We start from the raw sequence: 364 nt of genomic DNA, 5'->3' as shown, positions 1-364 counted from the left end.
AGTTTCCTGTTTGCGTGGGTCATGTGAGGACACGCTCCAGTCTGCAGCCTCTCCTCATGAGGAGCAGGCGAGCAGCTGCAGCATGTCTGTCAGCTCACTGTTTTATCATCTGAATGATCTGATGAACAAGAAGAAATGTTCCGTACAGTGTGTAGAGAGGAAAGATAACGGTGCCCAAAAAGCTATTCTCACAATGAAAAAGGAGGGGCTCTAGCAGCATAATTAACGGTCTCATATCATGCGTGATTCAGGCATTATAAAATATAGGCTATTTGAACAAGTGAGCACCCCATATTGTGTTAAAGATGCACTGTGCGCACTAAGTAACCTTTCTGCAGGAGGGTCTGCCAACTGCTTATCTCCA

This window comes from Periophthalmus magnuspinnatus, chromosome 21 (genome assembly GCF_009829125.3).
Source record: "Periophthalmus magnuspinnatus isolate fPerMag1 chromosome 21, fPerMag1.2.pri, whole genome shotgun sequence".
In the NCBI taxonomy this organism is placed as follows: Eukaryota; Metazoa; Chordata; class Actinopteri; order Gobiiformes; family Gobiidae; genus Periophthalmus; species Periophthalmus magnuspinnatus.
Note: the sequence above shows the minus strand (reverse complement) of the source record.